Consider the following 20,535-nt stretch of genomic DNA (forward strand, 5'->3'; position numbering starts at 1 on the left):
GTGGTCTCAGTGGCACAGAGTGTCTTTCATCCGCTTGGGCTGGTGGCCCAGCTGTACCCCTGTCTGGGCAAGGGTAGCCTAACAACTGTTGACTATGTTGTAGTAGTCTCCAGGTTAGATTACTGCAATGCATTATACAGGTGAAACTCGAAAAATTAGAATATCATGGAAAGGTTCATTTCTTTCAGTAATTCAACTTAAAAGGTGAAACTTAATATATGAGATTGACTCATGACATGCAAAGCGAGATATGCCAAGCCTTTATTTGTTATAATTGTGACGATTATGGCGTACAGCTGATGAGAACCCCAAATTAACAATTTCAACTTTGGGGTTTTCATCAGCTGCACGCCATAATCATCACAATTATAACAAGCAAAGGCTTGACATATCTCTCTTTGCATGTCATGAGTCTATCTCATATATTAAACTCCAGTAGCTAATGAAAACAATTGCTTACATAAATGGACTTTTCCACGATATTCTAATTTTTCGAGTTTCACCTGTACATAGGGCTGCCTCTAAAGACCATTTGGGAACTTCAGCTGGTGCAGAATTCGGCAACCAGGTTGTCTACTGGGGCAAGATGGTTTGATTCTACTACACTGATCCTGGCCTGACTGCGCCGGCTGCCGATTAGTTTCTGGGCCCAATTCCAAGTGCTGGTTTTCACTTAGAAATCCTTACACGGCTCAGGATCGCAATACCTCAAGGACCACCTCTCCCCATATGAGCCAGCCTGGACCCTGTGATCACCATCTGAGGCCATTCTTTGTGTGCCTCCTCCACAAGAGGTTTCTCGAGAGACAATGGAGTATGCCTCCAGGGGTGAAGCCAAACCACTGTGTTAGCAGCAATGAAGTGACCTCCCCGGGGTGCAAGCCTGGGCAGTGGCGAACCGCAGCGGCACCCCCCCCCCCCGGGGGCGGGGCGTCGCTCCGTAGCACACATGCGTTGTGACGTCACGATGCATGCGCTACGGAGCGCGGTCCGGCACGAGCAGCCCCCTGTCCTTGTGGCGGCTGCTCAAGCCCAGCAACTCGTAAGTGCCGCAGTCTTACGAGTTGCCAGGCGTGAGCAGCTGCCGCACGGACGGACGGACAGGCGCTCACGCCCGGCCCGGCAGCCCAGACGGACTGTGTGCACAAGCCGTCGTCCGGCACCCCTTCCGTGTGGCGGCTGCTCATGAAGAAGGGCTGCCTGGTGGCAGCTTGGGAGTCGCACTTGCAGGGGGGTGGCACTGAGTGTCACCCCCCAGGCTGGAACATGGGGCGCAGTGCCCTCATCGCCTCCTCTTGCTCCGCCACTGAGCCTGGGTAGTGTGTATGGAGGTCCTGGGCTGTCCAGACAAGAAGACCCACCCCCCTCGGCCTTGCTGACGTGGTCCAAAGGAAAGCAGAGCAAACAGTTTGGCGGCAGATGTTGCCAGAAGAAGGCATGCAACTCCACTCCAGATATGTGTAGGGTTTACTCTTTGGTCTTCTCTTCTCCTGAAGATATCCCACAATGGAGGATCAGAGTTTCCCTTCTCCTACATGGTCTACCTTCTCAGGTTGATGAGCCCCATCCACCCCTCATTTTTCTCTACGGCACTTGCGGTATCTGCCTTCTTGACCGTTGGACGACTGGTCTCATCTGCTCCATCCACCGGAGCCTGCCTTTGCATGTACCCAGATATCATTATCGCAGCAGCAGCAGCAGCAGCCATAGGTGGGAACTACAGAGTTACATGGAGTGGGGGGAATGGAGCGGCGTATTCGGGGAAAGGGAATGGGTGCCTAGCTGGAATGCCGAACAGCTTGACACCACTGCAACATTTTGTTGCAGGCTCCCACTAGTCCATGCTAAGCCGCAGACTAAGGAGACAGGATTGCAGCAAACGAGAAAAAGATGAATGCAGCAGTTACATCTCAGAACGGCAAACGAGGAGTAACAGGAATGCCTGCACAAGTCCCCAGGGCACCACAGCACAGCAACAGTGTTGTTTCCAACGTCTTCTCCATCGCTCTGGAGTTTCCAAAACGGCTCTGTGGCAGGCTGTAGCCCTCCTTCCTTGCCTCCCGGAGCCACCTGACCACTCTCCTCCTGCCAATCAATCTTGCTAATTGATTTGCGTATTAGGAGAAGTTGTTGATGCCATTTGATGGCTATTAAAGTCGATTAAAGCTCCTTTGCCTCGTCAGGATGACAGACGAAAGGATGCTGATGTATCCAATCATTCATCTCCCCACCCCCACCCCTGACTGCCTCGCTGGACACAAATATCACAACTGCGTACACCCCCAACTTGCTGAGCTCTCTGCAGGGGAACTTCTGCAGGGAAAAGCTGCAAGTCATGTGGATCGGCAATCCTGAAGAGTCAGGTGCCGTTTAGCCCCGCAGGGGACCAGGAACTCAACCACATATATAGCTTCTGTTTGCCTTTGGATTTCCAAGTGAGCGTGCAAAGGTAAATTTGTGATGAGACGGCCACAACACCTAGAAACGAGGAACTATTGGCAGTAAAAGGATGTTTGTTCTCCTTCCTTAAGAGGTCCCTATAGCTAAATCAATTCTTCTGTTTGCTTGTTTATGCAATGCAATCATGAGCCATAAAAGTGGCATAGTGCCTGGGCACAGCCTGGTTTGGTTCCTCATCCGATTCCTGGTCCACACACACATCAGGTGCAAGAAATCCTCGTCTGTACATAGGGTTAGGCCTTCTCATTTTAGGGTGTGAAACTTAATTGTTGCAAATTTCTTCTGTGAGGGGGTCTTAAAAATATGTCTTAGGGTGCGGGGAATACAAAACTGCTATTATTTTGTGATTGGACAACATTTAACTTGGTAAGTCTAAGTCTGATGAAGAAATGCCTGAAAATGTCAGGTAATGCTAAATAATAATAATAATAATAATAATAATAATAATAATAGTTAATTGCAAGTACTTTGTCATCATTCTTATTGATTTCTATGCAATTTGACTTACTAGGCATAACTAAATTATATTAATTGAACCAAAATATATTTTGGATTCCCAAGTCATGTTGCAACATTTCGGAGCCTGTCATTTTTGGAATGTGAAAGGTGCAAAATTCAGCAAGCCCACAATGATCAGGGATAATGGGTAACGCAGATCACACCCGCAACATACATTTACAGTACTTTCATACCACTTCCAGGTTGCTGAGGATGCTGAGTTGTTAGGAGACTCTTAACGAACTACACTTCCCAGGATCCTGGGGGGGGGGGGACCATGACTCTTACGGTGGTATGAAAAGCTTTAAATGTTATGGTTTGGGTTGTGATCCAAGTGACCCTTGCACTACGGAACCGTCTTGTATAGAGCCCACATTTGGGGACGAGGTTTGTGTGAGGTTTGTTTACAGTGCCACCCACCCTATGCTTGGGAAACTTGTGGGGCTTGAGGTCTTTAAAAAAAGGATAAAAGTAAAACACCAAGAAAGAAAAGGTGAAATCCTGCTATCGTCCCCAGCATTTACAGCATGATGCAAGGCAGGGCAACTTGGAAGGAAGTCTCGCTGTGTTCCTTTCCCAGCTTGTTTAGGATTGCAGCCTTAACATAGCTTTTCTGGCAGGGATTCGGGCAGGCTATGGCAGTGCTAAATTAACATCTCTATTTCTTGCTTTCTTGATAGCAATATTTTTTTAACAGAATATATTTTCTGCTGCTGGCAGTGTTCTTTTCTTATATGGTTTTTTTAAAAAACAACAACTGTTGAATACTGTTAGACCCTGTCCTGAGGGTCTATGCACACACAAAAAACAACAACACCTGTTGGGTTGAGCTAATGATCCTTAATGAAATAAACAGGTATTTATTTAGGGAGCTCACCTTTTTGGCTCCACTGGCCACAGCACTCTCAGGTTCGGTCCTAAGGACCAAATTTGACAGGGGAGATGGGGCAATCATATAATGTCATTATGATCTCAAATGACTGATAGGTGGGGAGATCTCCCCACACTCCCCCTTAAAGCTCAGATGTCGGAGATTTAAAGGGGGGGCACAGGGAAACTTCCAAAGGGTTTAAGACAGCTCAATCGTGCCCGTATCAGACCCCAAACTGCTTCCCAGCTGCTTAAAGAAGGGGTGGGGAGGCTGCTTCAAATAGCACTTTTGCAAAGCATTTTAAGACAGAATCTACACTCTTGTTGGGAGCAAGGAAACAGTCTTAAAGCTGCAAAGCACTCTTTGAAGCAGCCGCCCTCCTTGTGGCGTTTAGGCTGCTTCAAACAGTGCTTTGCAACTTTCAGCCAGTCCCTGCACTTCTGTCTGAGCCTATGGAGTGCAGAGATGGACTTAAAGTGCCTTGCAAAAGCACCCTTTGAAACAGCCTCCCTGCTCCTTTAAGTGAGTGAACGAGCAGCAGTGGAGGTGGAAGATTCCCACACACACACTGCCACCATACATTGCTCCCTTAAAGGGGTGAGGCATCTTCAAAAGGCACCTTTGTTCTGCTTCTCCTCTAAACAGGTAGCCGAAAGCAGTGAGTGGCGGGGATAAGGTAGCCTCCCGCCCCCTTGCCACCCCCTCTTGTTTAAAGGAGAGGGGAACAGGCTTTAATCCTCACACTGGTGACTAGAAAGGAAATCCTGCTGACATCTGTTGATGGGCAAGTGGGCCTGTTTCTTCAGGAAACTGGACTCGGGGTCAAACTGGACTGTCTGGCGGGCAAAGATTGGCTTGTGGGTGGAGGCACCCCACCCCTTATTTAGGGCTATGTAAGGCTCGTTCTAAACAAAAACACATGTATGACCTCTGCCAAAACTGCTATACAAGTGAGGCTGGCAACAAAATGTTGCAGCGTGGAGTTACCTACCCAGTTCATTGTTTCTGCCAGTCAGCAAGCCACACCCTCTTCCAGAGTCCCCTATTGTGCCACCACCCCAATTTTCTGCCCCCCACCCACCACAACAGATGCACAACATTTCAGGCCACTGAGCATGCTCGGTCTTAATTCGGCTGTTCTGGGACTCTCTCCCCATGCCACTTTGCAGGTTGTTGGTTGGTTGTTGTTTTGTAGTTTAGCAAACTTCAGGGTTTCCCAGGCTATGCCGATACCCCCCTCTTGTTTCTCAGTGGCCCCGTTCTGGCTCCAGTTCTGTTGGCACACCTCACCTGAGCTTGCCATTAGGGGGATTGATTGTTCCTGAAGGGACAAAGGGACAAAGAAGCAGCGAAGCCCAGGATAGCAAGTGGAGACCAACTTCCCCCCCCCCAGTAACTACTGCCGCTTAAAGCCAATGCAATTCTGGGCTGCATCAATAGGAGTATACCGTCTAGATCAAGGGAGGTAATAGTACCACTATATTCTGCTCTGGTCAGACCTCACCTGGAATACTGTGTCCAGTTCTGGGCACCACAGTTCAAGAAGGATACTGACAAGCTGGAATGTGCCCAGAAGAGGGCAACCAAAATGGTCAAAGGCCTGGAAACAATGCCTTATGAGGAACGGCTTAGGGAGCTGGGTATGTTTAGCCTGGAGAAGAGAAGGTTAAGGGGAGATATGATAGCCATGTTCAAATATATAAAAGGATATCATATAGAGGAGGGAGAAAGGTTGTTTTCTGCTGCTCCAGAGAAGCGGACACGGGGCAATGGATTCAAACTACAAGAAAGAAGATTCCACCTAAACATTAGGAAGAACTTCCTGACAGTAAGAGCTGTTTGACAGTGGGATTTGCTGCCAAGGAGTGTGGTGGAGTCTCCTTCTTTGGAGGTCTTTAAGCAGAGGCTTGACAGCCATCTGTCAGGAATGCTTTGATGGTGTTTCCTGCTTGGCAAGGGGTTGGACTGGATGGCCCTTGTGGTCTCTTCCAACTCTATGATTCTATGATTCTATTCTATGATTCTAACCCCCTGTGTCCCTGCGCACTGAGATGGCGGGCGAACCGACCAACAGAGGCGGTCGCCGCAAAGTTTGCTGCAAACTTCCCGTCCGCCGGAGACCAATGACAAATATTTCCTTTCAATTACCCCTGGTTCATAAAGCTAATGCTTGTTCCAGGCGACGGGCCGTATCTATCATTTCGCGGCCTGCCTCCTCACTACATTAGTTTTATGGCCCTGCGCCTGCGATGGGCACGTCAGATCCTGCCAGCGATAAGACGAGCAAATTAGTCAAACTGACACCGAGGGGAGTTTTTACGAGGGCGGGCTCCAGCCTGTCTCCTGCCACCGCTGCTCCTCGACCAGGGAGCATTCAGAGTGCTAAGGTGGCCCCACACGCACTGGGGTGTGTGTGTCCCTGCATGCATCACCCCTCCCTCTGGCCACCGACCGGCACTTGTGTGTTTGTGTGTGGCAAGGTTATATGTCAAGCCCTCTCCCCATGTCAAGACATTTTTACACACCCAAGCAGCATAATGGATGAGCACTTCCTGGGAAGCAGAGGAGAAGGACATGAACTCCTCAAGACCCATTATGTAGGGGTCAGAGGATGCAAAACACTGATCTGGAATCGCCATAAGAATCTGGGCTGTGAAAACAATAAAACAAAAAACACACACTTGACCCCCACTCCACCCCACCCCAAGATCTGTTAAAGGTGGGGGGTGGGACAAGATTTTCAGAGGTGAGGCCACATTGAAAACAGATTCCTGGTTTTTCCTCACCAGAACAATATTAAATGTCCACCAACTGCTTTGCTACTAACTTAAAAAATAAATAAATCTGCACAATATCATCAGGGAAGCCTGCTGAGCCCAAAGGATATTGCCATGTTTTGTACCAAGAGTCAAGTAAACACAAGAGTAATTTAATTTCCCGCCTCAATTTCCATTTCTTTTATTCCTTCTGAAGAAAATAAAAAAGCCTAAACCAAACACATACAAACTGTAGACAAATCCCCCCACTATGTCTTGAAAACCTCACAAAAACAACATTTTGGCATCTCAAGCTAGAAAAGGGTCTGGCTTACCAAGACCAGCTTAGCCCCCTAGTTCTGGTAATCAGTAAGGCCTACCGGCCAGTACAAAACTTCAAGGTGTGCTCTTCCTCATCATGTACCAGTAGCATGCTATTTTCTTGAAAGGGAGGTCCGGTAGTATCCCTCATGCAATGGCAGTAGGTGGCGCCCAGGAGTGTAGCATAGGGAGGGTCAGAGGGCCATAGCCCTGGGCGCATTTAGAGGGAGCACGATCCACACACAGGGATCCCCACCCTGCCTGCCACTGGAGTCTCTGGGCCCCAGAGCTTGGCCTTGTCTTGCCACTGTGCCCCTAGCCCCCTCGCTGAATGGCTGTCCCACCTGTGTTGGGAGGGGGTGTGCTCGCCAAGGGCCATGTTGGATGGCCGGGCTCTCCCTTGCGTGGGTGGGCTAGCCGGCCCGTGAACCCTCTGTGTGCCCAGCAGCGGCAAGCATTGGGCTAGCACAGCGGGTTTTTTGCCTGGTGCATGTGCCTATGTTTGCACGCGTGCCCCGGGCACCAGCAAAGGACGCCACACCACTGAGCGAAGGAAGCAATGCCCACTGGTGGTGCCAGAACCAATTACAGGCAGAGCCAACTGGATGTAATTTTGCCTCCTTCAATCCTCCTCCCTGCTGAATTCTGCAAGGGGCAACACTGAGATTCATGAGGAGGAAGATGGAAGTCATTGTCACCCCTTGGACTGGTTGCAAGCAGGAAGTCAGGCAAGCAAGGGCTGGCTGAGGGCAGGCTGAGGTTGGTGAGGCGATGTCTCATTCACCCCAATGGACCACCCTCCACCACCCTCACGGTCTCAACCCCTTCCTGTTCTATAACTGCCCTGAGTTCGTGCCCAACAGAAAGTTAGGCACAGTGAGATTTTCTTTCCCCTGTCACAGAGTCTGTTAGGGTGAGTTGAGATCTGCCTCATCACCCCCAATCTTCACTCAGCCAACCCCAGGCGGACAGAGGGGTGGGGCACCCTTATAATTAGTTGGCTGTGCCTGTAATTGTCTCTGGTGCAGCCTACTTTTTGGGCTCCCTGCTTCCCACCCTTTCAGCCTCAATGGAGACCAGGCAACACCGTCTTCAGCAAAAGATGTCAAGAGAGGTGGCAGCCCCGCTTGTGGCTCAAGCTATATGTGTGTGCTTGGGGAAGGGCAGGGCAAAACCCCTATCTGGGATCTCCCCCGCCCTCTCCCTGGCACACTTATGCAAGTGGAACACCATGTGGAGATGTAGCTAATGGTTAATCAGTAATAATTATTTCTCCCGGTGTTTGTTTCTGCAGCTCTTGTGTTCCCAGAGGATATTTTCCAAATCCTGTTGACAGAGATTACATTGACAGCAAGATATAGTCCCCAGGAGGATGAGGCAGCCTGGCAGCCCTTTAGCAACACAAGACAGCACTCTAAAGCACAGGGAGAATTCAGGTCTGCAAATCAGGATATATCCCACCACTGCTTTATATGGAGAAATGGAGAAAGGTCCAGTTAGAGTTAGCTTCTATGTGACTGCACTTATGGCCACAACAAGAGACTCACACTGTTCTCTTTTCCCAACACCATTCTGTCTTTTAAAAGATTTAACATAGATAATGCAAACACTCTACAAGATGAAGATATATGAAGAAGCTGTGTAATCTTCTTCTATTTTAAAATGGTTGTTCTGGAGACTCTATTTTAGTTTACTATTTACAAGTTTGTTCCTACATGTTTTCTACCAGTGGTTTCAGACTGCCACTAATGCCATACTCCACCTCCCAAAGGGGGAATACATTGCTAAAGTATGAGAGGGTGTTTTTTTTTTAAAGGTGCAGATTTGCTTGAAATTTGCATGGGTTAATTTATGTATATAAATGCAAATTTAGAAAGTAACTGTCGTTTAAGTAGAAATACAATACAGCTCACCATAATGCAGAAGACTTCGCCCAGGTGACCTGTGTGCCTTCTCAGTCTGCTGTTCAGGGCAGTGCTGTCAAGTATCCCATTTTCCCCGGGATTCTCCCTTATTTTAAGCAGTTTCCCGCTGCTCTCCCTTATTTTTTATTTCCCTTAAATTTCCTGTTTTTCATGGAAGAAGCTCCTCCCCTGGTGGCCAGGGACTGGGTGGGAAGACCTTGCCTACTTGGAGAGAAAAGCCTCAGCCCTCAAAGCAAGTGGGAGCCGTTTCCCGTGCTTACAGGGGGGTGTATTCCTCCCCCTGCATCAGCCCCTATCCGTTGCCGCCGAGCCCCTCAGCCGGCCAATAGGGTTAGCTGGCGGGCGGAGCCTGGCTGCCTTTGAGCAGCTGCTGCTTCCTGTCCTGTTTTGATGGGATCAGACAAGAAGACGATGGGGCTCCATCGCGCAGAGCACATGGCTGCCCTCCTCTTTGCTGGCTGCCCTCCTCTTTGCTCCGCTCCGAGCCCGAGCCCGCTTGGAGTTTACATTGGTGCTCCGCCCACTTTTGCTTCTGGCTCCACCCACCACTGACATGTGACTGTCCCCGGGATAGGTGAGACTGCTGATCCCTTATTTTCAAATCCGAAACTTGACAGCTATGGTTCAGGGTCCAGCTGCTGATGGGGAACATCAAGCCCCCTTCTCTCCTCTCAGAGTGTTCCTTCTCTTTAAGCCAACTTTCCCCAATCTGGTGCCCTCCAGATGCGGCTGAACCACAACTCCCATCATCCCTCTCAGTCAGCTAGGATAGCTGGGGCTGATGGGAGTTAACTCAACACCATCCAAAGTCCCACCACTCAGGGGAGGGTGCTTGAAACCACACTTGGAAAGGACAGAGCACCTTCCAACAGAGGACCTTCCAGTAGAAGCCTGGGCACAGGGTGACTCTGAGAAAAATGACATTTCAAAAAATAAAGTTAGGCACTTTTAAAAATTTGTTTCTCTCTTGTGTTCCAGTAGTCCAGTTTGCTTGTTTCCTCCCTCTCACTCTGATGGGCAAAGTCTGCCATTTTTCTTTGCCTGCCTATTTTTGCTTGTGCCTATTGGGGTGTGGAGGATTGGTGGTGCTCATGTATTGGACACTGGATGCTGATTTTAGGATCCTCACCGGTGTTGGTAACATAACATATTGATTAACAAGATTATGTACAGATCCTAGGCACAACTCTACAAAACACACCTGTCTGTGGCCTCCTAAGACAGATGTCATGCTTGCGGTTTTGTGGTGGTGTTTGCCGTTGTTATCTAGAACCCCAAAGTCCACCAGCCAGAGCCAGATGCAAAATAGGACTACTGGATTGGAGAATTCAGCCCAGAATTTTGTGGGGGTGAGCGTGCCCCTGGAGTAGGGAGGCCAGAGAATTCTGTTGAAAACATAAATGGGAGTGGAAATTGTTGCTGTTTGCTTATTTGTCCCATGTCTGGCACGGAAATCAATCCAGCAGATTGGTATTTGCTGCTGCTGTTGCTTTCAGTTCGCAAATGATATATGGTGAATCACGTCCCCTCTCCCCAAATGCATTGTGTTTCCTTTGCTTTGAAACCCATGCGGGAGAATAGTGGAACGACCATGTAACTTTTGCAGTTTACGTAATTCATTACATAAGTTATGCAATCTCATCACAGCAAACAGCAAGGTGAAGATGTTTTAGATTTTGGCAGAAGACGAAGTGGGGTGGAACGGAAACAGCACTGCGTGCAACAAACACAGGGCAAAACACTGAAGACAGAGGCATCTGAATAACTCAATATATAGAGCATGAGACTCTTAATTTCAGGGCCATGGGTTCGTGCCCCAGTGCCCCACACTGGACAAAAATTACTGCGTTGCAGGGGACCCTTGTGGTCACTTCCAAGTCTACAATTCATTTAGAGATCTAATTCTTTTCAGAGGTGTGCATGTCTCACTTCTCACATATGAGTGCTGTGTTGTTGCTTTCTTCCTCTCCCTTCTTACCTCAGTGGAGAGGAAACTGGTCTTCCAGATGTAACACCAGAGCAGGTGTTGGCGTCCTAAGAAGCGAATTCCAGGGCCTTGGTGAATATCCTGCCTTGGTTGACATCCCTATATGCATCTCTTTGTCCCAATCAAAGCCTGTCCCTGCTGTGAACCTGATTTCTATCACAATCCCGTATATCCCACTTCTCCTCCAAAGGACTCATGGTTCCCCCACTCTTCATTTTGCTCTCACAACCACCCTGTAAGGTAGGTTAGGCAAAGGGATCATGAGTGGCCAAAGGTCACCCGGTGAGCTTCATGGCTAAGTGGGGATTTGAACCCTCCCAGGTCCTAGTCCAACCACACTGGCTCATTCTAGATCCCAGATATGATCATTTACTTTGCTGTTCACACACACTGACAGGCTGCAATCCTACACCTACTTTGCCAATGAGTAAGCCCCAATGAACTCAATGGTGCTTACTTCTGATCAGATAAGTTGAGGATTGCACAGAGCCACATAACAAAGACACACGGGACATTTCACACCATTCCCTTCCAAATACACTGTAGCCCACTGCCTGGGTGTTACCACTCACCTCCCCACCAAGCCTGCTCCTAGGTAGGGATGGGGAAGAAATTTGATTTGGTTCATATGTAAAGGTGACTGTTCCGCAATCGCACTTTCTAAAACAATATGCGAACCTAAACACTCCCATCTTTCAAAAATTCACACTTCACTGAATTTTGCAATGCCAAGAAATGTGTACAAAAAAATGCATACACTGGGATAAAATGTGTGTACGGATGCATGGATCACTGGAAATAGCATACGAAATTGCATCGTATCAGGGGAGGTTGCTTTGGGGAAATGTGAATATTAGGCATGCATGTTTGCATGCATTTTTGCCTAATAGTCACATTAAGAGAAATGTGCGTTGAAATCCTGGTGAATTTTCACGAGGACTGAAAAGAAAATCGCAAACTGATGGGGGAAAAGTGGAATAATGAATAATGAATAATGAATAAAGCTCTGAAAAACCAAAATGGACAGATCCGCCCATCCCTACGGTTGGTTGTCCTTCCTTCATTCAGAAGGATGACTGAAACCCAGAGAAATCCTGGCCCTACAGAATGTACCAGAAACCCTTCTTCCAGGGGCAGGAGCCCCACAGAACTTCACACAACTGACATCACAATTCTGAAAAGAGCCCTATTTTATTAGAAGCGAAACCGCTCCCCCAGCAGGTCGCTTGCCCACTGAACAGAAGGCTTCCAATTTTGTCACACAAGAAGAATGCTGCTTGTTGCGTTTGTAGGCACATAACACAGGCACATCGAGGGGATGTCACTTCCTTTGTTGTGCACACACCAAGGGGACGTGGCTCTTTTGCTGTTTCATTGTTCCTTCTGCTGAACCTACTGAGCAATTTCATGCTTTGTCGCCTGCCCTCTCTCCCTCTCTCTCTCCCCCTCACACACTTTATCCTCCCTCCCCATCCTACAAGCACTACAATTATATCCGTTGCTCGGGCAACAGCCAGTGCTTCCCTGGCGTTGCCATGGAGACGTGCCGTGTGCTTGATAAGGGTAGCCATGGCAACCGGGGAGGCAAGCTACAGATGAACAATTTACTTTGTGAGCTGATTATAATTGTGGGGGTCCTCGGGCGGAGTCGGGGGGGTAACGGTGTCCAGGAAGGCGCAGGTGGAGTGGGAAAAGTGTGCCGAGGATTATGGTTCAGATTATGCCGGGTGTCCCTTCAGCTGCACAATGCATAGTCAGTGGCCAATAAACACACAGTGGCAGGGAAATCGTAATAATCAGGTGGACCTAGCAAGCTGCCCAGGACGGCAAGCCGTATTGTGCAGGATTTTAGTCGCTGCAAGAGATGGAAAAGGCGTCGCCCTGCCTGGGAGCTGTTTAACAGCAAAGCTGCTTTATACAGAGACAGGGCATTGAATTATCCAGCTCAGGATTGTCCACACTGACTGGCAGCAGCTCTCGAGGGTCTGAGGCAGGAGTGTTTTCTCATCCCTACCTGGAGGTGTCGGGATTTGAACCTGGGACCTTATGCACGCAAAGCAAAGGTGCTCTACCCACTGAGCTAGGGCCCTCCCGCAAGATTTCATGGGGCAAGTGGGGGGTGTAAATGTATACAAGAAAGACTAAACAAATTAGTGCATGCAGTCCTGCCAACAAAGAAGAATATGCGGTGGGGGGAGGGGAGAAGGAGGAACCTGGCCAGCTGCTTTCTGGTGTCAAAGATGGGGTGCTCAACAAGGGACTGCAGCAGGGATGGGAAAATACATTAAAGGGGTGTAAAGGTGGTCCAACCCACAGCCCATGGGCTGCATGTGGCCCACAAGGCCTTTTTGGGCGGCCCTCGGCAACATTCAAGAAAAAACATCTTAAAGCCTTTTTTTAAAAAAAAATTGTGTGCCATGCACTGTTAGCAAAAGCACATGCATCTGTGTATTGGATTTGTTTAATAATTAAATATATTACATCTCTTGTGTATTTAATCATATATATTTAAATATATTAATTTTGCATATTAAATGATGTTAAATACATTGTGAACACTTTACTTCAGCATGCACATTATCTATGTCTAACTAGGGTTGGGAAGAGAAATTAGATTTAGTTCACATTTAAAGGAAAACCTAACAAATCCACGCTTTCCGAAATAATATGCAAACTGAAATAGAGCAGACCTTCGAAATTTTCCGGTGAGTAATGTGTACAAAAATGTGTATACTAGAGTCAAGTGTGCATGAAAAACACCCACCCACACCCACACACCACTGGGAAAAGTATGAAAAATGCATTATACTAGGGAAATTGCTTTGCAAAAAAAATGTGTTTATTAGACAAAATTGCATAAAAGCATGTGTATATTGGGGAGAAGAATGGCACTTAAAATAAATAAATCAATCCTCAAACTGATGTCAAAATGTGGAGAACTTAATTTAAGACTGAAGAAATGAGAAACTCTGGGAAACCAAAACAGACAGACAGACCTGCCCATCCTCAGATGTAATATAAGCAAAACGGCCCCAGAAAGTCAAAGATGTACAGAGACTTTCAGGGCAAATTAAAGCACAAACAGCAAAGTGTAATATAAACATTAAGGCGGCGGCGGGGGTGTGTGTAGGGTTGAATGGTGGGATATTCAGCTCATTGCACTGATTTGTACAAGAAAAATTGGCTTTTTGTATGTGGATATGGGGCACACAGCTCCCAGCCTTGACTGTGGTTGACAGAGCAAGAGCACAGCTGAAAGGGGCGTGGACAGGAAGCCTCACACAATAGGGTGGATGAATGCGTGATACCTTGTAGGCGGAGCCTCCTTTCCAGATGGTGATGTCATCTTGGCATCCTCTCACAATGAGCCTATCCTTCCATGAATGCATATAAGCAAACTGAATCCTAGCCACGGGAGCAGATCCCATTATTACAAACCCTTTCCCAAACTGGCACCTTGCCGGCATCCAGTGCAATGCTATATGCGTTTACTCAGAGATAAATTTGACTGTGATCAATGGATCCCAAGTTGAGGATGACAACTTTCAGTCAATTGCCGAAAGTGCCGGCAGGGAATCAGTGAAAGAAGTTGGAGTTCTTATTGCCAAATAAATTGTAATGAATCCAAATAAGAACTCTAGCCAAAGTTTTAACAAAAAAACATGCGTTTACTCATAAGTAATTCCAAACGTATTATCAATTCTGTAAAGAATTACAGTCTTAAACAACAATAGTTTCATATGAAAGTTTTCTTTAAAGTCTTTTAGAGATGGCTGTCAGGGCTTCTCCAATGCGTGTCAGGCAGGGAATCAGTGGCAAAGACATGTCAGGCTAAGAACAGCAACGTAAGGAATTATAGAGAAACGTTCCTGGGAAACTAAATGGTCTGGGTGTCACAAGTTACCTCTTAGTGTGACAAATCCACTGTCATATTACGATCTGACCCTCTCAAGTTGGTTGTAGTCTACATACTTATCTTGAAGTCAGCCCCGCCTATTTCTGATGCTGTTTGTTTTGCAAGTTATTTTCTTTGAAATGCATCTTTGCATTTGCCATGGCAAAGCAAGATGCCAATTTGCCCTGGTGTGGTGAATGCCATCTCGTAATACAGTCTTACCTTGGATACTGAACGCCCTGGAACTTGGACATTTTGGCTCCCGAACGCTGCAAAGCCGGAAGTGATTGTTCCAGTTTGCAAATGTTATTTTGGAACCTGAACGTCCAAGGGACTTCTGTGGCTTTTGGGTGGCTGCAGGAACTTCCTGCAGCCAATCTGAAGCCGCGATTTGGTTTTTGAACGTTTTGCAAGTTGAACGGACTTCTGGAACGGATTCCGTTCGACTTCCAAGGTCGAAGCAAGTTCTGATAATTTTTTACCGCAGCTACCTTGGGAACAAGCCCACATCCTAGATATGTACCTGGATGAACCAGGACCAAATATCTTGTGAGATCATGTGGACATCTGGATTGGGGCTTTCATTTAATCCATGTCTCAGAAACACCACAGAAGCAGTGGAAGGAAGGCTTAAAGTTCTCTCTTTGAGGCTCAGGATTACAAAAAGGCCTGAGTGGGGAGCTACAAACTGGAGATTCAGTTTCTTAGTGTGCTGATCAGATGCCGGAATAGGGAGGCCTGGGGGATTTTAAAAGATACTGGGGAGAATTTCAGGTAAAGACAAATTTATTCGAAAGGAGAAGCTGTCAGAGAACAACAATTCTTGTTACAAAGATTAAACAGCCATGCAAATCTCAAATTTTGTTCATGTTTTCGTGGGTTGGGGGAACTTGAGGTGCCGAATTCCAAAAGGAAAGTGGGTTCAAATTCTGACAAAAATTCCCACAAAACTAGAAATTTGTGTGTTTGTACACCAAATGCTGCCAACTTGGTGCCTTTCAGGTGTTTTGGGGCTTCAGCTGCCGTTAGCTGGGAGTTGTAGTCCAAAACACCTGGAGGGCACCAGGTTGGCAAAGGCTATCTTGCACCAATGTAACATTGCTCCACTGAAAAATGTCACCTGATTTTGAGTGGGTTAAGAAAGATTCCTGCTAGGGGAGGGCAGGGAAACAGGCTTTTGTTTTTTAAGAAAAAAGAAAGCAAATGATAGCAACTCCTGAAAGCACATTTAAAGCTCTCTACAACCCCCAATGCAGAAATATGCTTCTATTTAGCATTTATTTTGTTGCATGCTGTAGTTTGCGTATTGTTTCGGAACATGTGAGCTGGATAGGGTAATGGAGCAAAGTAATCAGCCTTCTACAATAGCTTCTCCCTCTTTCTTGCTTTGGGGGGGTCCCTCTCCTTCTGGGAAATGTTCAGAGTGGGTAAGACATGCAGAGGTTCTTCTGCTTCCTGCTTGGGTGGCCAAAGATATCTGCGTTTGCATGTTGGGAGTGAAATCTCAGATGACAGCCTGGGCATCAGCAAGCGCTGCTTCAAGAATCCTCACAGCTGATGAAGCACCGGGGAAACAAACAGTGGTGGTTGTAGGTGTCCCCCCCCCTTCTTCTCTGAAATGGGGAGGGGAGGGGAGCAGGTGAGAGGCCCACTGCTGCTGAGCTGCCAATCACCTTTATGAGCGAAATGGCCTTTGATGGAATCTGTCTCTCTGCTATATGCTTAATGTAATAAAACTCCAGTGAGTATGATTTAGAATAACATTTACTGAACAGGCCAATGTCATTTTGATGTGTCTCTCTCTGCTTTGCTCGCTGGTTATTAAACTCTATTGATTCTCTGGGACTGTCTGATGTTTATAAATGTCAAGCCTGCCTTGTGTAAGCTGAACTTTGGGGGCTGACTAACCTCTGAGAGAGGCGGAAATGAGGCAGGAGAGGCAGCGGCTGGTGCATGTGGGGGGTACATGCTAGATTCTCCCGGCACCCCCATTTCATGCTATCGTGGTCCCCAGACCACCACCATCCACAACTGATCTCTATATATGCATGCAGTGTAGATGGGAGAACGTGTTGGTTTAGGTTTTCTTTCAGTTTTGTGTTTACTCAGTCTTAAGTTCTGATCCACCACATCTGCTTGCAATTTTCTTAAAAATAAAAAGAACTCCTCACGAATATTCACCAGCATTTTTAGCGCTAATTTCTCTTAATATACATGTTTTGCATGTACTTTTTGCCTAAGATGCACATTTTTGCAAAGCAATTCCCCCTAATAAAAAAGCACTTGGGAATGTTATTTTCACTAACATATGCATTTTTGTGTTTACCCTGTTTGGCTGAAGAACCACACTGCAAAACTCAGAGGTGTGCAAATTTCAAAGGACGGTTGTGCTTCAGTTCTTATTTTGGAAAGTGTGGATTAATCAGGTTAACCTTTTAATGAGAACCAAAACTGGGTAAATTCTCTCTCATTCCTACTCCATGGATCTTGCTCTTTACTTAGCATAAGAACATCAGAAGGGCCTTCTGCATCAGGCCAACGACCCCTCTAGTCATAGAATCAAAGAGTTGGAAGGGACCAAGAGGATCATCTAGTCCAACCCCCTGAAATGCAGGATCCTGTCCTCACAGCGGCCACCCAGATGCCAGGCAAAACCCTCAAGCATGACCCGAGCACAAAAGAGCCACTCTCCTCCACCCTTGTGCTTTCCATTTAGATTGAGTCTTAAACAAATAGGAACAAACTTGCTGCAAAACTCGAGACCAGCAGGTTGTTTAATTGCCACATGCTTCTTGTTTTCTGGAATTCCCAGAACTGATTAACACGGCTGCCTCTCTGAAATGTGCTACCTCACAGGGTGGTTGTGAAGCTAAGCTTTGCGGACCCCTGTGTGCACCACCGCTCTCAGCCACTTGATGGAATAACAGGTTTTTTTTTAAAATGATGATGATGATGATGATCAAGGGATTGTGGATGTAGTTGCACAGCAAACTATGTTGGGCCCACTTCCACCATTGCTCCCTCTCTTCCCGGCTCTTCCTCCGCTGGGTCTCCCTTCTGCTTTTTCTTTTCGCCACATCCCATTCAAGCTTCCCCATGTTTTCCTCCTCCGTTCTTGCAGCGCCCGTAGCAAAGTAGCCAGACATCTCTCTCCTTGCACCACCCTCTGAATACAAATTGACCGGCTGCTTGTTACCGACAGGGCAGCCAGCTGCCAATTCCTCTGTCTCTCTGTCTCTCTCTTTCTCTCTCTCTCCACCCTCACACGCACAATCACAGAAATGGCTGTTGCGGGCTCCCCAAATACACCCTGCTTCCCTGCCTTTCAACATTTCGAAGATGCAAACTGAGGCACAGGCATTCAACGCCCCTATTTCCATACCATGGGAACTCTCACTCCATGGTTACATACCAGGCTGTATGCTGTATTCTTTGCTTTGGGAATCAGTGCTAGGTCATCTGCTTTGCATGCAGAAGGTTCCAGGCTCAATCCCCTCCATCGCCAGCTAGGGCTGGGAAAGACCCTTGCCTGAATCCTGCAGGGCCACTGCCAGTCAGTGTAGACAATATTGAACTAGATGGACCAATGATCTGGCCCAGTGGATGGGGGCTGAGAGAGCAGTGATTAGCACAGAAGGCCTACAGGTGAAAAGATCCCTCCTCCCACAAGCTGCAACTTTGCTCAACACCATCAGAAACCCTTGCCAATCTACTGGCAATCACCCAGTGATCTGCAGGTAAGTCTCATTCTTCCCAGAGAGCATGTTAAGAGTAACCCAGCTTGGAAGTTGCAAAGTTCTTTTTTATGATTTTCAGTTGTATACGTTTTTACAATCGTTTTAACATTTCAAAACCCATCTTCCTTCCCCCTCTTTCTGCGGTTCCTTAAATTTATTTTTAATATTTTCCTGCATATCCAAATTAACTTAATTTACTCATTTATTATTTATCTTCTTATAAAACTGCAGGTTATTGCAATAATCCTGCCAATGTTCTCATCTCTTTACAGTTTATTTGTAAATATTCCATAAACCATTTCCATTCTTTTATAAAAGGTTTGCTATCTTGATTTCTTATTTTTTTTCCGGCAAGTCTCGCGATTCCTGAAAATTCCATACATGGTGGATACAAGAATGGAAGTTGCAAAGTTCTTGAAACAAATTCAGTCCCTGACATCTCAAAGTGGGACTTGGAAGGATGCCCTGCAGAAACGCAGCCAGTCTGTGCTTGCTATTGCTGATGTGAGTTGCAGTTCAGCAACGTCTGGAGGGCCAAAGGTTCACCCCACTCCCCTGGTGCAGATAATTATGAGCAACGGAAATGCCATGGCTCATGCCTTGTGTGCAAAAAGCCACAGGTTCAATCCCCACCATCACTGGCTAGGGCTGGAGGAAGAAACCCTTGCCTGAAACCCAGCAGAGCTGCTGCCAGTCAGTGTGGGCAACACTGAGCTAGATAGACCAAAGGTGTCACTCAGTATATGACAGCTTCCTACATTCATACCCTGTGCAAAATCAGCTGCCGCTTGCAACAGATTCTAGCTCTGACATTGTAGCAGTGGCCCCCGTGATTCTGAGAAACCCCATTATTGTGAGAAACGTTGTTCCCCTCCCCGTGGCCATGGAAAATTGCTAGAAAACTATTCTCTTTGTACTAACCAGCTCCCTTTATCTTATCTGTGAAATGTTGCTTAGAAGAACCAAGAAAGTCTGTTCAGAACAATAGTGAAGGCCATGAAAGAATGATTTGGCTTATGTAAGAAAGGGGGGAGTTGACCTTAAAAGGCGTGAGGAAGGATGTGGTTTAACAATTAGCTAATGAATATGTAATGCTTCATGTATGTCAGCCAAAAATTAAGTATATAAGCCTCTGGGCAACCATAGTGAGGCGCTCAGCTTTTGGAAGTTATCCTCTGAGCCACTGCTTGCTGTCAGCAAACAATAATACTTTCCTTTTCTCTATTGCTGCATTTTGAAGTTTTCATTCGGTCTGCAGAGTCTTGCAACAACATGGGCAAAGATTGTCTAATGGCATGAGAAACTTTCGGTGCAATCCTGTGCTTGTTTACTTAAAAGTCCCATCACATTCAATAGGGCTTGCCTATTGCATCTGAAGGCTCAAATCCTGCGCACACTGAAGACACGGGGATTTGCTTCCAAATAAACATGCATAGGGTGACACTGTACAAGACGATGCCTGCTTGCAGGCCAGCCTCTCACCCGCTAACAGCATGGCCACTGGCCCACGTCCCAGCAAGAGGAGAGCAAGAAAGATTATTCTCTGAAGGCCAGGCCTGTAGTCTGGAGGCTGTTCTCTCCACTGCAGCACTGGAAGCTGCAAGTTTGAGTCATACCTAGATGCATTCCCCCCCTCCCTCCCCCCCAGCCTGCACCAGGGTCCTGCTCGAGGAGTTGCAACCAGCCTTTTCTTACGGCCAGTCTGGTCGGCAGACGGATTTCATCCATTCACAACTGTCACACAGCTATGGGGCTAGCAAATGGACCATCTGTAACGCAGAAACTGGACTTTTTCTTCAAAAAATAAAATAAAAAATAAAAAATTATACCCTTAACATATGCAGATGAATGACTGCCTTTTGATTTATTTCTGTTTGAGAAAGAACGTTGAGTGGTACCCCGCAAGACGAATGCCTCGCACAACGAAAAACCTCGCAATTTAAATCATTTTCCAACCTCATCATACAGAAGATAGTATTTTAATTTTACTCCAATATAACTTGTTAGATATCACTAATCTATCAATACCTTCCCTATTACCACCTGTCGCTTCTAAGGCTATCCATATATCCTAATATCTATAGA

General features: G+C 46.9%; 1 protein-coding gene across 10 annotated transcripts in view; it reads right to left on the reverse strand.

Annotated features, from left to right (window-relative positions):
- Positions 1-20,535, reverse strand: part of CELF6 (CUGBP Elav-like family member 6) — a 190,518-nt gene that overhangs the window by 61,205 nt on the left and 108,778 nt on the right. The gene's annotated exons all lie outside the window — the stretch shown is intronic.

The sequence above is a fragment of the Lacerta agilis genome, chromosome 13 (genome assembly GCF_009819535.1).
Source record: "Lacerta agilis isolate rLacAgi1 chromosome 13, rLacAgi1.pri, whole genome shotgun sequence".
NCBI lineage: Eukaryota > Metazoa > Chordata > Lepidosauria > Squamata > Lacertidae > Lacerta > Lacerta agilis.